We start from the raw sequence: 17360 nt of genomic DNA, 5'->3' as shown, positions 1-17360 counted from the left end.
TGTGCGAGGTAAGTGCTCTGACACTGAGCCACAACCCCAGCCCTGGTTGTTAGAGTTTTTGAAAGCTTACATTTCAGAATGGTTGATTTCTTCTGATTGGAAGAATATTTACATATTTTTTAAATCATATATTAACTGGATGTTATTTCTTGAATGTAGTTTTAATATATTGAAAACTTCTGTGGTTCAATATTATATATTTCATATTATAATCTACCCAAAGATAGTAATATCCTTATTTATCTCTAAATATGTCATTTTGCAAGCAGCATGTATTTTTATCCATATAACATTGATTTATTTTGGATGGTAATGCTATATTGCAAGTATAATCAAAGTCTGTTTCTACAACTAACATGAACACATTTGAAGAATTTCTCAAAACAGTTTATTTCTAATTAGATTGCTTAAAAATTCTTTTACACATTTCTTCAGGTTTTGTAAACATAAATTGTTTTAAAAATTTTGTTTTTTGTCTAAGACTTTCTGTAATATATATACAATACTACAAAAAGAAGTTATGAGAATATTTTCTTCACATATATTTTAAAAAAGGATTATAAGAGCTGATTTTCAGAGCCTATCTTGTAAGGTATTTTTTTTTCTTATTTGGATATAAATCAGTTTATGTGTGCAAAATTTTTTTATAAACTTTTGCTTCATTACTTGTTTTGCCCATGGGAATGTTAGCTTGTTTTTACAGTTTGAGGTACTTTAAGCCTACTACCAAACAATGTGAGCATTTCTTCAAATTTATGATAGTTACAAAGGCCACATCTTGAAGAATTGCAAACCAACTTTATAGGCACTTTAAAAATGAATTGTTTTATTACATCCTTTAAGGAAGAAATTTTAACTTCTAAAAAATTGTTTGAGAAGAACATAGCTGCTGTATGAAACATCTGTTTATTCTTTCTTCATTGTATTACACATGAAATTATAATTTTAAAGCTACTTTATGTAGTTTTATGTTTAGTTCTATTTAATAATCTCTGTTATGTTTCAATTCATCTTGGATGACTAAGGAACATTAACTTTATTTATTTTGTAACTTTTTAAAAAAATGCAAAATCAATATAGGTAATGGAAATAAGAACACTGGAGAAAATAGAGAATAAAAAGCTGATAGCACCTGAAAAATGATTATTTAACTAAACAATTATTTTAAAGAAAATGCTAAAGCTGTTGGTAAGATCTAGCTTTTTGAGGTAAATGGGCATAACTAGGCACAAGAAAGCACATGGCTTTTTGATTTTCCATGTTCCCCTTGCATTTTATTACAATGACAATTCTGCAAACTAAGTGTTTCAGCCTTGGTTTGATGTACCATAATTAAACAGACTCATTTCAAAAAAGCTTATGTAATTTTTACAAAGGTCTTTTTAAGATCTTTATTATGATTAGCAAGGAAATTATGGACATTTTTGTTTTGAGACATTTGATGTTCTTAAAGTAAGGACAAATTAATTATATTATTTGTATACCATTATGCAAGTGAAAGTAGTTTTTTTTTTGGTATAAGTTCTTAGAAAGCAGTTGAGGACAAATATTCAGCAGGACATTTCTTTCTTTGTATTTTTTAAATAATAAAAATCATACATTTTCCAAACCCAATAAAATTAAAGAGCAAGCATTCTAATGTTGATGATTTCAGTGAGATTGTGCTCAAGGCTAAAGCTTCATTGAAAAAAGCCAAATCCAAGATCAAAAACAAAAGCAAAAATAAAAAAAAAAATAAAAAAGCAAATCAATTCTGATAAGGTACATGAAAATTAATTCATCACCAAACTCACTATGGAACAATTGAAGATTTTAATTAGACTCCATGTTGTCGTATTTTTGAAGAAAATTTATAATTTCTATATGTAAACTAACCCTATAGCTAGCATGATGATTAGCTATTTTTATTTTGCCTCTGAGGATTTTCTACAAAACATTAAAATTGAACTCAAATATGAGCCCAACAAAGTAATCAAAGACAATAAACCTGGAATAAATCAAATAATTTATTTGGAATAAACCTGGAAGTAATCAAAGACAATAAATCAAAGAATGAAATTAGGGTCAGTAACCTATTAAATAATGAGCTGTAACTATGAACCAAGAATAAAGACAGTCAGTCAGTGTGGATAGGTAATCAGGTCGGATAGAGAAAGTGGAGGCCAATTTGGCTCCCAGAAGTTGGAGACTACCCTTGGAAAACTGAAATGTTAATGTCTCCAGAGCGTTTTGATTACCAAGATTACCTGCCCCTCCCAGAGGTTGTTAATAAGGCACCCCACAACAGACAGCAAGCTACTAATTAATGTCCCCTAGGCTGCTGCTTCCTTCCTACCTGGATCACTCCACCTTGGCCCCTCCTGCCCACTCATTTCTCATCTTTTGGCCACCCCAACATCCCCTGGGCCTATTCAGCAGGAAGGAGAGAGAGAAGGGGGAAGAAGGCAGGAGAACAAAGAAAGTCTAAAATGCACAAAAGAGGCAGGATGCTGTCACTTCTTGGGATACCATGATACCAGCTATGACCTCCTTCTCCCTTCTGGGAGAAGCCTGTGTTATTATATTTTAAATAAAACCTGCTTTATATGTTTGCCTCCTCAGGCTTCTCTAATGTTATACTTCAACATTCAAGGAAGCAGAGTTCATCACCAATAACTGGAGGAATCCTATACAATATGGCACTAACGACATAATAAGAAGATCCTATATTCTATTAAAAACTTAAACTATATAGGTAGAAAATAGTTACACAGGTACCAATGTTGATTTTCTCTCTTGAGTTCTCTTCACTGGAGAGAAGAAAAGAACATTTTCTTAAGTGATGGAAAAACAAGTTAAAGAAATATCTATGATAATCAACAATTATGATCATTCTTAAGCAGTGAATGCTAAATTTCTGTAAGGTTTAAAATAAATCTTCAATAATTTCTAAATATTTTTTTGAAAACTGATTATAGTGAGATATTTTTTGAATTTTTTTCTTCCAGTCCCTCCATGATGTGGTTAAATTTGAAGCCAAAAAATTGTACAATATATGTGAACATATTAAGTAATGGCTCATCTAAGAGATGAAATGAGTTCCTTTCCCCTCCCCTCTTTGGTTAATTTGGAATTAAGAGATAAATTTGCTGTTTCCCATTATCCATTTTAAATAGCAAAATGCTCTACTTTGCCAATGGTAAGCATTAAGAATAATTGTGTATTCTTATGAGAACATAGGAATGGGCAAGAATTTTTTGGCCAACACACAAAAGTACAGGAAATGAAGCAAAAACAGACAAACAGGATTACATCAAACTAAAAAACTCCTCAGTAAAGGAAACAATTATCAGAATGAAAAAACACCCTCAGAATAAAAGAAAATATTTGCAAACTATACATCTAATAAGGGATGAATATACAAAATATCTACAGAACCTATAAAAAGTCATAGCAAAATACAACTAAATAACCTGATCAAAAATTGGTAATAAATCTAAATAGACATTTCCCAAAAGAAGACATACAAATGACCAACAGGTACATGAGAAAATATTTAACATTGCTAATCAACAGAGCAATGTGAATCAAAACTACAATGAGGCATCACTTTACCCCCAATTAGTATGGTTATTATAAAAATTATTAAAGACACCATGTACTAGTAAAAATGTATAAAAATCGGAATTCTTGGTGAAAATGCAAATTAGTATAACCATTATGGAGAAGAGTATGGAGGTTTCTCAAAAAAATTAAAAATAGAATACCCCTGTAATCTAGCAAAGAGACAAAAGAGATACCTGTACTCTCATATCTTTTTGTTGCAGTATTCAAAATAGCCAAAAATGGAAACAATCTGTGTCCATCAACTGAGGAATGAATAAAGATAATGTGGTACATATATACAATGTTCATCCATAAAAAGAATAAAAGCCTATCATTTGCACCAACATGGATGAAACTGGAGGTCATGACATTAAGTGAAATAAGCTAGGCACAAAAAGATAAGCACTGCATCATCTCACTCATATGTGGTATCCAAAATTTGATCTCATAGAAGTTAATAGTAGATGCTAAGTGAAGTTAGCCAATCCCCAAAAAACAAATGCTGAATGTTTTCTTTGATATAAGAAGGCTGATTCATAGTGGGATAGGGAGTGGGAGCATGGGAGGAATAGACAAACTCTAGATAGGGCAGAAGGATTGGAGGGGAAGAGAGGAGGCATGGGGTTAGAAATGATTGTGGAATGTGATGACCATTATTATCCAAAGTACATGTATGAAGACAAGAATTGGTGTGAATATACTGTGTATTCAGCCAGAGACATGAAAAATTGTGCTCCATATGAGTAATAAGAATTGTAATGCATTCCACTGACATATAAATAAATAAATAAATAAAAGAAATTAATAGTAGAATGGTGTCTTACTAGAGGCCAGGGAGAGTATTGTGGAGGGGGAATGGGGGAAAGGTTGATCAATGAGTACCAAGTTCTGATGTGCTACCTATGGCACATTAGGTTGACATAGTTGATAATGTACTATATATTTCAAAAAGCTGGAAGAAAGGATTTTGAAAGTTTTAACCATAAAGTTTAAACCTTTGAAGAGACTGATACAGTTAACCTGATTTAAACATTGCACAACAAATACATATACCAAAACATCCCATGAAACTCCATTAACATGAATAATTATTGTTTTTATTTTTTTGCATAAAAATAATTTAAAGAGTGTGCATTTTCTTACTTTTTTGCATTATAGTGCAATATTTTCTTTGTTTTGGTCTGTTGCTACATCTTCTAAAGATTAGTTTTGGTTTTATATTCTTCAGAGACAGCAGAAGAAAAATAATTCTATAATAGTCTTCATAAGAAATTATATATACATAAACATTAAAGTTGAATGAGATATACTGCTAAATTAGTCACCAAATACATGTCATTTTCAAAAGTTCTCACTAATTTGTATAATCATTTAAAATATTTAGTATGTATTTCTGATGACCCAGGTGAATCAGTTAAGATATGACTCCTGTTCCCAATGATGTGTTTAGGAGGGCAGACAGATACAGTTGTAAATACAAGGTGCAAAGTAGAATAGCATTAGTTATAGGGTATCATGATAGCACTTGGATAATTACACACTTCTCCATGCTTCTGGGGAGAAGATTCATGCTTACTTTAAAAAGTGAACAAGGCACTACTTTATCTTTCTCATATAGTTAATAGATAAGTTATCGTTACTGTTATTTTCTAGATGTCCTGTAGTTTATTTTTTTATTTCCATTTTGACTTGAGAGTTTTTTTTATTCAGATGATATGTTTGTCTTTTCCTTGTTATTTATTTCTAGTTTTATGATCTAAAGCACATTGTCTTTTCCATTTCCACTCTTCAGAATTTGAGTTTTTCTTGCTCAATAAATGGAAGTATTATTTTATTGTTTTATGGATACATAAAAGTAGGTATAATCTCTCTTTTCATGATACAAGGGCTGAAAACACAGTGATTTAATGCTACCTTATTTCATTTTTACTTATCTATATGTATACATGTGTGTATATGTGTATTATTATATTCTTCGTAGTACTAGGAATCAAACACAGGGCCTCCTACTTGCCAAGCAAGCACTCTACCATGAGCAACACCCCCTACACCAATGCTATATTATTAAAATAATATTTTGGATTCCTGTGTTTTCATTTAATATTTTTTAACTAGATATATCAAGAATGAGAGGTAAACTCATATTCCTTTCTACTAATGCATTTGAATATTTCTCCTTATAAATCTTGTGTTCCTTATTTTGTGACTATTGTTGCTATGCTATTTAATCCTAACTATAATTTTACATTGTATATTGTATAAAATTTGTTATCCAGGATGTTTTTTGTATCATGTATGCTTTTTTATGTTTGTATTTCAAATAAGAATGACCACAGCATTTATTTTTCTTTTTGTTTTCATTTACCTTTTATATATTTCTTCATCTTTTATGTTGTTATACCAAGGATTGATCCCAGGGCTGATTAACCACTGAGCCACATTCCCAGAAAACCCCCCCCCACACACACCCACCTTTTTTATGTTTCATTTTTAGACAGGGGCCTACTAAGTCCTTAGGGTCTCGATAAGTTGCTGAGATTGGTCTCTAGCTTGTTATCCTCCTGATTCAGCCTCCCAAGTCACTGAGATTACAGGTGTGTGCCACCATGCCTAGCATTTCTTCATCTTTTTATGTTTGCTTTTCTAATCATTGCTGATATGAAATATATTTTGTTGTTATTTTTATTATATTATTGTAAATTTTCTTTTTAACAGTTGATATGACTTGAATTTATTTTACTGCATTCTCATTTTTGTACCATTTATCATTAATCTTTAATTATTTATTTGCAATTATTGTGATTTTTTTCCTAATGGTTTTATTACTGTGAATTTATATAATACACTTAATTCTGTCTTTCTTCAGAGTTTCTACTGCCTTCTTACTGTAATAAATGATAAATAATTATATTTCTACATTTTCCTACCTTAGCTCTTTCCTTCTACACTGATTTTTTTATCTAACAATATTGTCATAGTTTTAAAGTATATCCCTTTTATTACTTTCAGACTTCAAGTATAAATACTAGGCTTATCAATTTTAAATGACTTTTTCATCCCCTATTCATAGCTAAAAAGTTATGAAAATCAGATTAATTCAGAAAGGGTTGTGTTGGACATTTTATATATACTTTCCACCCTTGAGATATCCATAATCTATGAATCCATAATTTTAAGTCATTTAAAATTTCCTTATAATTTCCTAAATTAAATATTTTTATTTTTCTCTATTAGATTTTGTTTTCATCACTACTGATTTTGTACATATTGGAATCTCATTTTTCTTCCACATAGATAATTTTCTCTAATTGTTTTAACTCTGTTGATTTTCATACCATTTTGCTTCCTATTCCCAATCCTGCCATGTAAGTCCTTTACCATGTTTGTGACAGTATTTACTATTTTTGATTGCTTCCCACATGGACCTCAGTCCTACAATGATATTGCTTCTCACCGCCCCCCCCCCACCTGAAACTCACTTTTCTAAGCTCTGCCATGCGTATTTTCCATTTTTCTATTTTCTCACTATTTCTCCCCAGAGTTCATATCTCTCTGTTTTGAGTTTTTATATTTTGAAGTATTTATTTACTACATTTATAAAATTTATGGAGATATTTATTGCCATACTTTTCACTTTCACCTTCTTAATAGTTTTCTAAGGAGTTACTCATTTTTCTTTTTCTTCTACTCCTTTTGTTTTCTTTTGGTACAAAAATCCTTGCAAATCATTACTCATTTTGTTTAAAGAGGGGAATACTAACTGGACTACCTATTTTACAGGGATTCCTATCAGGGAAGCCAAGGAAGTCTTTTAGGCTGATAGAGACTGGTTATAACATTAGGTGAATGTGAGCAAGGCATTTTATGCTCTACTTCTACCCAGCCATCTAAGATTGGCAGCTCCAGGGCTATCCATGATTGTCTCCTTAAACCTGTCTCACCAACAGACTTCTGAAAATGCGGCTGGTCTGTCTCTGTGATTCCTCACCTGCCTCTGCTTCTGGCTTCTCTTTAATGACAAGCCATTTTGGAGATGCCTCCACAGCTGTCCTCTGTGTTCTGTTCTTGTTAGCCCCTTGATATTTCCTACTTTCAGACAGAAGAGGTTGTCTTTCAGGTTTTTTTTTCCTCCTTGTATTTGAGTAATTGGGACTAAAAGAGATTGTCACTGTTTCAAAATCAGAAGTTCCACATCCACGCTGGGTCATTCTCATCTACATCTCTTGGTTTATTTTTTATACATATGGTGCCTTGATTAGTTGTCTGCATGTATTAATCCATCCATGTGGGCACAGTGTTGTATTTTAAAGTCATTAGTCCTTTTTATTCAAAGTTGGAGAAGTGGAATAAGGGAGTCATCTTTTTATTTCTTTTTTTTCCCATCTGTTTATTTCTAAGACAGAAGCAGAAATAAATGATATTAGCGATAGAATACTGGCTGAAAATAAAGGTTTTGAGGCCCCAGCACCAGAATTGGAATCTGGAGCCTTATTTCTCACTAACTATGTGATCTATGTGCCTTTGTTTCCTCATCTATATGACAAAACAAAACAGATCAACCAAGACTAACCAACCAACCAACAAACAAAAAACAATAGAACCTTTCTCCTAGTGGTGTTGTTGAAATTTAATTAACTAATACATATAGAATGTCTATAACTTTGCCTGCAACATACTAGATAATTAATAACTGTAGCTGTTATTATCACCATTTTCACTTTTCTATGTTTGCTTCATTATGAATGAATTTAAATACTAAAAGGAACCTCTGTGCACTGTGAAAACTCTGGAAACCAGTCCAGAAGTTATATATCAAAAAAATATATAACTCCATCAAATTAGAAATGGGTAACATCAATAAATCTTTTTCAAGCTATTTAAGACTTTTGCAACCACACATAAACATATGCGGAGGTCTTTGTATTTCAGTTTATTCTAGTTCTACTTGTGCTTGTATCTAACAATCAATGCTTCCTTATTGTTTTCTATATTATTTTTGAAATGACATTGGCACTTGTGGAAATTTGAGGCAACAAGTGAGATGTAATAAGAAAAAAGAAAGAAAAGAAGAAAACAAATTATATAAAAGTGGCTTGTTTGGGAGAACTATTTCATAATTGCAGCAGAAGTTAAATCTAAAGTTGTCATATTGCATTTTAAAATCTAATTCTTCCTAGCAACTATACTTCCTTTAAATTAGCAGGCTCACAGGAGTGGTATAAGATATAATTGAGAGGTAATTAAAATCAAGTCTTAATTTAAGACTTTGAAGAAATGATGTTGAATACTAATTTGATATAGAATATGTTGAATATTTAAAAGATGCTTTCAAAAACCAAATGTTTCAAATTTCTCCTTGATTTTATAACATGGTTTTGAAATAATAAACAAAAGAGCTTTCAGGTAAGATTGGTTAAGAATATTTTAGAAATAAAATAATCAATGGGAAAAAATAATACTAGATGAACATCCCAGCATGTACAGGGTGTTTTTGAGATGATCTTATTGTAGTTCTCCTTGTGCAAGGATCATCAATGTTTATTGTTAGTTCAGGAATATTAATACCTATAGAATAAAATCATGGATTAACTGAGTAAAATTTGAAAGTAACTTTAAAGGCAATCCAGGGCAAGAATTCTCCTTACAATACTCCAAGAAGGCTGTAGTTCATTATTTGTTTAAGTTTTCAACTGTAAAGGAGGCCAGTCTAAAAAAATTGGGGGCATTTATAATTGTCATGGAAATTAACTGGACTAAAACTTGTGCCCCTATTTTTTAAATCCTCAGAACTGATATTTTCCTCTTTTGTCAAATTAAGTGCAGTCACTTTTCCCCTGCCACATGAGACATTCCTGAGCAGTGAACATGAGCTTTGGGTCACCTAGTCCAGAATTAATATGCTTTCTGTTCTGTTCACTGGTGATGTGACAGGTTATTAATTTTTCTCAGTCTCACATGAATCTGTAGGTATCTTTGATTAAAATCTGCTGCCCTTAATATTGCCAGTGGTGGAAACATGGCTATTTTTGTTCACAGTTGTATCCTGGTGTAAGCACAGTACTTAGCAAAAATCAGGGTACTCATGGAATTTCTACCCACAGCAGATGGTCATGACTATTATAATTCATTCATGATTGTCATTTGAAGCCATATGATGTTCAACCTGAAGCCTTTATTAGAGATTATTTTCCATGGTGTGCAATCCAAATTCATCAGGAATCAACCTTATTCTTGCCATTTCCCTAACCTCTTCTAGTAATGTCTACCTTCTCCTGACCTCCTCAGACACTGTCTATTCTCAAAAGCACAGTTCAAATTTCATCATTTTCTCAAGAGTCCCTCGTCTGCCAAACTCTCCAAATTTGATATCCCTTTTCTGGGTTGGTCATTTAACTCTTGGTAAACTGTCTTGTGTTACATAACATCCTCAAGTGTGTTGTTCTCTTTCATCATTCCAGGGAAGCTTTTTGTGCTACAGAGCGCAATATACTGACCTAAATGGGCAGAATACATTTGTGGAAGTTTTGATTTATCTCTGACACAGGAAGGTTCGAAATGTTATTTAACTCATCAAGGAATGTTTAAAGGACACTCAATTTAGTTATCACTCCAATACACGTAAAGATAACAACTTTACATCCCAGTGTAAACTGGGTTTTTTTGAGTTGAGCACCTTCTTATGCCTGTGTAGAGACTTGTTTGAATTTCCAGAACCTTTCAACCTTTAATTGCTTCAGGGCAATGTAGAGGCTGGCTATAGGGCATGATTAGACCAGACCCAAATGAAGTTTGTCATGAGCAGTGTCACCCCAGTGGGCAGTCAAGAAGTTGGGAGCTGCCTGTAGATACAGAGAAGTCCTTGCTAGCACTGGTGATTGGATAACATGGTCTAGATTCTCTGTGTGCAGGATGTAGGAGAGGTTTCAAGTGATCGAATTCCAAGTACGTAACCAGTAAGGACTGAGCCACTGAAATCAGGTGATTTTTTTTCCCTGGTTCTAATTAGAATCTTCCCTGGTATGGGGCAGTTTTCTTTCTTTGGATATCTTCTCTGGAATGAGTTCTGTGGCTTACAGGCCTCCATTTGATAAATCCAAGTACTTGATGATTCACCCTTCAGATTCTATGCCCTGCATCCTTTTGATCACTATTACCCCATTCCTTGTCCAACCAACCCTTCCAGTCCTCTTCCCACCTGTAGTGGATACTGAAGATCCAGCAAGCTCAAGTTATTAGTAAATGAAAAAAACTAGAGGTCAAGAATAACAAAAAACTTTCAGACTTATCAGGAGTTAAGGGAATATAATTATACTCTATTATTGCAAGGTAGAAAACAGAAGAAAACTAAAATGATTACATTTTCATATTAAAACAAGCTGAATGTCAATATATTGAATTTGTTTATTGATGTTTAAATATTAAAAAATTAATGATGTATATATCTATTCATCTATCAATCTCTGCCGCCTATCTAAACTATTGTCTTTTAGTACTTAGGTTTTGATCATGCAACAAGAAAACAGTTCACTGTTCATATTTTTGGAAAGAAAATTTTAGTATATTTTGACTGACATTTTTAGCTTCTGTTAATCAGGCATGTTGAGAATTTTGGAATAGGAATATACCTTAGGGAGCACATTTGGAACATTTTTACACAGGTGGTCCAATTGTTACCAACTTTTCCCAAAGGCCATACAAAATAATTTGGGTCACTTCTACACCACTGTAATGAAACAAGTACCTATCTATCTATCTTTTTATTATTTTTAAAGGAATACAGTCTGTTCAGATCCCCTTACATCATTTTGATTCTGTAAATTTGTATATATATGTGATCTAAAGAATTTGGGGTCTGAGTTATGTAGGGTGAGCATAGCTTGAACTCCTAAATATTAGTTACCACTAACAACACAAACCCTAACTTCATGTTTTAACTATGCTAATGTTGTCCGCTCAAAGTGTCATTCCTCTTTTCCTCCACACGGATAAAAACTGCAATGATCAGGATCCATGTAGTTAATAGCTAAGATTGACATTTTAGGAAGCTTAAAGACAGGTTTTCTGTGGTTGGGCCAGAGGTTTCAAATGTTCTCTTACATCAGATAAAATATCCCTCAATGACCTTCTGAACATGAAAGAAAACACTATGTCTACCTCTATATATCTATTAGTCATGTATGTACCATCTATCTATTTACATTGTCATTCAGTGAGGGAGATTAAAATTGTGTTATTAATCTGGGATTTCAATTTCACTATTTTAATTTTTCTTGAGCTTTTATCAGTGAATGAATAAAATGAAGTTTGCATTCAGTTTAATCAAAGGCCTTGATGAACATTTTAAGAAAAATCCTCAATATCAGATTTGGATGAGTAAATTTAATTTTTACATGAAAATATATAACACAAAATAACTAGGAAAAAGAGTGTTGTAGCTTTTCTAAGCTCCAAGAATGTGTTTCCTTTTGCTTTCTACCAGTTGGTGGAGTCTTCTTATGTAGGTCTGGTAGGTTTGGGGGCATAAGATTCAAAATGCTTTTTTTGGATAAAGATCAAAAAGCATTACTTTTTGAAAACATCAAAACTCTCAGAAAGGATTTATAATGCCTTGCCAGTCATATTTTTTCTCCTGAATGTGCACTTACGTGCTTTGTTGTGCAGCAAATATCTAAGAGTGTCTCCTAATGCTCATTGACATACAAGTTCTCAGTAGCCCAGGAGTATCTATCATGTTTTCTGAGTGAAACCTTGCTTTTATAATACATCTAAAACCGTATATATGTCTTCATGACAGCTCACAGTGGCTTATGTCTAATGGTTGTAATTTTTCTTGTAAAATGCATTTTTTTTGAATCTTCAATATTTATGTTACAAGTTAGCTCTTACTCTAGAAGCATAATGTACATTTGTGGGCAAATAGACTTTAAAATTTCCTTTGAATGAATAGTAAGCACGTTCCCCAAAATGCATATTTTCAAAGCTTGGAATTACAGTATGTTTAAAATTTATATTAAGAGAAGTGATAGAATAAAGTACCTTTTAATAATTGTTTATTTTTTAAAAAAATGATCATGGAATAAGTCTAAATAGAGAAGTAAGTTAAGGTTTCTTTTGGCATGTAACAAAGAATGAACAGATGTGCAACCTAAAATAGAGAGTGGCATTGTGGGCTTATTAAGTTAAATCACCATGGAAAGACAAAACTACCTACTTCATTTCTCCAAACAAGACAAACCCTCATCCCTCACCCTAACTTTGCATTGTTGGGTTTCTTGGCTTTGTTTTTACTTATGTTGTGTTCTGTTCATGGCATTGTTCCTACAAATGTTGGAGGGCATTCAAATCTTGGGGGTTACTATAGACATTGATCAGTGTAGTCAAAACTGTTTTCCCACAAAAGCATGACAGTTACATGACTAAACTTTGTTTTTTGTAGATGGCAATGCTTCAACCACTTTGTTTCACGGTTACTTTAAAGCATTCATGTTGGTGGTACAAAAAAAAATTTTTTTTTTGAGTCTTTCCATGTTAAAAACTCCATCTATACAGGAAAGAAGCAAGGAAGGGAATGATAGCATTAGCAAATTCTAAGTTGAAAAGGCAATTTTTGCCCTTTTTTATGCATCTCAGAGCATAGAGGGGACACAAGCATAAAGCAATGGTTGTCATAGACTGCAATTCACAAGTGTTATAATAGCAGCATGGTACAAGTGATCTCTACCTGGAAGAGTTATAAGGAGCCTGATAGGAAGAATTGTTCCTTAGTTATGTAGTTATAATAATTTAAAATAGAATAAAATGCTATTTTGTGTCCATGAGAGAGGAGACAGAAAATCTTCATAAATTGACAAGGAAATGTGTTGGCAACAGTTACTAACAATAAGTGCAAAGCAATAGATTAGGATGTGACATGTTTCTCTTTGTGTAAACTTTGTGATATTTTATGTATTTATTATTGTGCTTGCCCGTGCTCATGGCTTATAGTTCTGTTTGTTTTCTTTCCCTGATAGATGGCAGCTCCTTGAGAACAGAAACTCCAATGTCATCTTTTCACTACTGCACTGAGTAGCCCCTAACACATTGTCTCAAGAAATACTTACATTCTGACCTTGATATGGGCTTATAATAAGCCACTTTTAGCTCAGTTTTAAATAATTACTGATGCAAATGGTGTCACTGCACCATTTATTCAAGATACCTGAATGAAGTCACATCAGCATGCTCTATGATCAGTTGTCACATTTTAAAAGCCCACTAATATGAGGTGATCTAAATAATCTATAAAATGTCTTCCAGTTTAATACTCTAGGATTCTAGTTACTGCTTTTGTGTATTTTGTTAAATTTAAATCGGGGATTAAAATGCAAATAAATTAAAAAGAATGAATGTGAAAACAATATACAAATTTGTATTTGCTAATGTTTAGAAAAAAGAGAAGCATTGTTGTGTAATGTTAAATAATTAACTGCTCTATAGTGCTTCATGAGTTACTTTCACAAAAATGATTTCATTTGCTCATCAATGTGGATGTTATTATTAAGTGGGGCTTTGAATGTTAAGTAACTTGTACAAGTTTCCTCTGTGGAAAGCAGATGGGTTCTTTCCATCAAACCAAGGATGAAGCTTTGGAAACTAAGCCCTGAGGGTACTGTAGATTTGCCCTAGCTGTGATTGAAAGCTTCATTTTCCCTCTGACTTCTTTTTTCTCTTTTCCAAAGTGAATATGCTGTGGTGAATAACTTCTGGCTCCCATGGTGATTTCTAAATGCAGTGTCTGCTGCACTGATGTGGCTGGATGCACACAGGACAGAGGATGTTCTCAAGAGCTGATGAAGCCCTTCCCAGGAATAGAAAAGACATTTAAAAGCATTTGGGGATGTCACCCTGCCAGGGAAGGGAATTAGGTTATTGGTGGAGAATGAATTTTGCTAAGACATTGTTTATTGAAAAGAAGGGTACCAATAACAATATTTTAAAAGATTATGAACTCTTTTCCCTAGAAAAGAGTTGCATGTTTTAACAGATTGTTGGAGCAGATGGAGATATGACATTCACTACTATAATTTACATTAACATGCTACAAGACAGATTTGACTTGATCAAAAAAAAAAAACCCAAATCACTTCAAAGATTCAGAAACAGCTTTTCATCAGTTCACTTCATCTCATTGAAATTTGATTTGATTTAGTCAATTTGGGGGGAAAAAGGCATATAATAAATTTACACCAGGTACACAATGATACACTCTAGCAAAATCCTTTGAAATGTTTCATCTTCAAAAATTTAATTCATAAAAATGATGAGCTCCTGTTGCCAAATGTGTCTGTTTATTTCATTATGATGTTGCCTGCTTACTGAAATAGAACAGTGAATTATGTATTGCATCTGCTCAAGGAAGCAGGGTAACATTTAAACATCTGTCCAGTATTGTCACATATGTTTTCATCTGTACTGAAACTTCCTCTTTTCTTTAATTCTGTGCCCTCACTGTAATGGTGTTAAATTTCTTCTTCTTCATTTTTTTAAAAAAATTTTCTCCACAAATTCAACACAGAATTTTGTATAGTTGACACTGATTATGTACTCCTCAAATTGGAAAAGTCAATCTAATTTATGGTATTCTGTTATCAACATTATAGATGTTTCTAGACTTACAATGGTGTTATGTCCTCATAAACCCAATATAAGTTGAACATATGAGTTGAAAATGTATTTAATACACTGAACCCACCAAACATCATAGCTTACTGCGTAGTCCCTTGTGGACTGTTGTTTGTTTCACTTCATGGTCATATGGGAGCAGTTGCTTGCCCAGCGTGATGAGAGAATATCATACAGCATATTGTTAGCTCAGGAAAAGATCGACATTCAAAATTCAAAATAAAAGTGCCAGTGAATGTGTCTGGGTTTTGCAACATGGTCATCAAGGAATCCTAAACTGAACCATTATAACTCGGGGATCATCTGTATTTCATTTACTGAGAGTTCTGTAGAAATGGAAACTTCATGGTGTCAAACAGATGAAACTGAACTCATAGCCAAAGTGTGGAATACTAATTGTTCATGAGACAAAAATTTTCTGGTTCATCTAAACTGCTTGATTAGATCATAATTAGAAGTTCTGTATGAGCGTCTTTTTCATAGCACATGCTCAATATATATTAGTTGATTTTGTTTTTCTTATTTATTGGACATCTTACTGAAAACAGCTAAAATCCAGTTCTGATTTTAAGGTTAAGGGTGGGCTAACATTAGTCTTTTAAATATTAACTCAACACATACAATGGTGTTTCATATATACGTGACTGTTGAATGTTTTGCTGATATGTGAAAGCTAATCCATAATAAGGGGAGAAAGGGGAAAAATAGTTATTCAGTAGACTAGGCAAAGGGGAATAAAGGGAAGGGAATAGGGATAGAAAAAGAAAAGATAGTAGAATGAATCTGAAATAATTTTTCTTGTTCTTATATGAATATATCATGGTGAATCCCATCATTGTGTATTTCCATAAGAATGGATATTTATTAGAATAAGACACATTCCATGCTTGTGTAATTATATCAAAAATTGTATTGTTATATGCAACTATAAAATTTTAAAATATAGGTTAATTATTCTTTCTAATCAGTGTATTTAACTAACATGGTTAGTAGACACAGTTTCTGTATATTTTATGTGACAGTATATACCACCAAGAAATAATTTTTCACATTTTAAATGTTTTACATTTCAAATATTCCATATAAGAAATAAATTTATTTCTTAGCAGGTATTATTAAACTGTATCTTTATTAACATAAAAAAGGAAGCATGTGACTGTTTCATAGTGTCATTTTAATAGCTATTTCATAGTGGCCTTCTCTTAATTTACACAATAATGAATTACTGGAATTTATTAGGTCAAAACATAAAAAGCTGTTTGTAGTAGTTTATTATTAGCAAGAAAGACATATATTTCAAGATAACATGAATTTTTGTTCTCCACTATATTGTATACAAACTTATTTTTAATTCAATCAGTTGAGTGTCCTGTATGAATCATTTTTTCCAAAATGGTGCAAGATTTATGAACTTTGACGCAAACAATGACATGTGGTGAGTCAGAATAAGACCAAGTAAATGAGTCAGTGTGTGCAAGTCAGTTTCACATATGGTCTGAGCTTTTATGAAGCTTGTGTAACTCCAGGATAATGTGCAAAAACTCACAGTGCTTTACGTAAGGAAGCTATTAATTATCACCAACTACAGGAAAATGTTTTCATGAAACACAACTCTTTCAAGAACTTGGCTAGGAAATGAGGTATGCTTTGGACACTTTTCAGGAAATAAAGGAACTCAGTTTTTCTGCCTACAGTCACAGAATATTTCTGTTTAAAAAGTCATATTTTAAATTAATAGAAGTGAAAAATCCCTGCAGTATCAATTAGAGTAGGAACATTACTCTTTATGGAACACACCAATAAACTATTTTTAAATAATTTTTTTAGTATAGCCAATGCATTACAAACTAAAGTAGAATAACAACGTTTTTGGCAAGGATGCTTAGAATATGATCAAGGAAGAAATGAAAATGATGTTGGACTTAATGAGGACTTATGGTCTGGTAGGGGGACGATTGAGGGGAGCTGGAGGACAGAATCTCCAAATAGAATCCTGTTTAAAGGAGGAAGTTTTAAGAAAACATTCTGGATATTATGGATTTGATGTGACCCCAGACCACGGACAATGAATGAAAGATAAGTAGAGAAAGAAGTAAAAATTCAGTGGGGCCACC

Source organism: Urocitellus parryii, chromosome 7 (genome assembly GCF_045843805.1).
Source record: "Urocitellus parryii isolate mUroPar1 chromosome 7, mUroPar1.hap1, whole genome shotgun sequence".
Taxonomy (NCBI): Eukaryota; Metazoa; Chordata; class Mammalia; order Rodentia; family Sciuridae; genus Urocitellus; species Urocitellus parryii.
The sequence above is the reverse complement of the archived record's forward strand: the minus strand, read 5'-3'. Positions refer to the sequence as shown.